The sequence below is a fragment of the Panthera tigris genome, chromosome B3 (assembly GCF_018350195.1).
Source record: "Panthera tigris isolate Pti1 chromosome B3, P.tigris_Pti1_mat1.1, whole genome shotgun sequence".
NCBI classification, from domain to species: domain Eukaryota; kingdom Metazoa; phylum Chordata; class Mammalia; order Carnivora; family Felidae; genus Panthera; species Panthera tigris.
In genome coordinates this window covers 82,161,084-82,161,572 of record NC_056665.1, presented here as the reverse complement: position 1 = coordinate 82,161,572, position 489 = coordinate 82,161,084, and the positions used below count along the sequence as shown (strand labels likewise).

The window sequence follows — 489 nt, the reverse complement described above, 5'->3', positions numbered from 1 at the left end:
ATACACATGTGGTTATGTTGTCAGGCCCAAGGGCCTCTTCCATCCTTGTCAAGGGGAGAGCTAACCTTTCACACAACACAGTAGTGATTCTTAAAACTTAGCTGCACTGTAGAATCTGGAATTATAACAATAAATTTGTTATATTCTAATCATTGAAATCCATTGAACTATAGATTGTTTTTTGGTTGATGCATGACTTTGTATCATCAAGCAGTGATGATTTTTAAAACACTTTGACTGTATTCTGCAAATATTCCAAATGTTAACACATTTCATTGCACAATATCAGAAAATCACATTTATTAAGATCACTACCCATCTGATCAGTAAAGTCTTTACATATTGGGAAGCTGTCAAGCTCACAATAGCAAATACAAGCTTCTTAAATACTAATTTTCACTTGGAATCTCAAATATTATTATTGGCAACCGAACTCTGTCAGTTGTATCTTCAAAGTCATAGATGCATTGTATTCATTTTCAAGAAAAT

At 32.9% G+C, this 489-nt stretch overlaps 1 pseudogene; it reads right to left on the bottom strand.

Moving 5' to 3' along the window:
- LOC122239989 lies at positions 1–79 on the bottom strand (annotated as a pseudogene).
- Between the last annotated feature and the right edge of the window lie 410 nt (positions 80–489).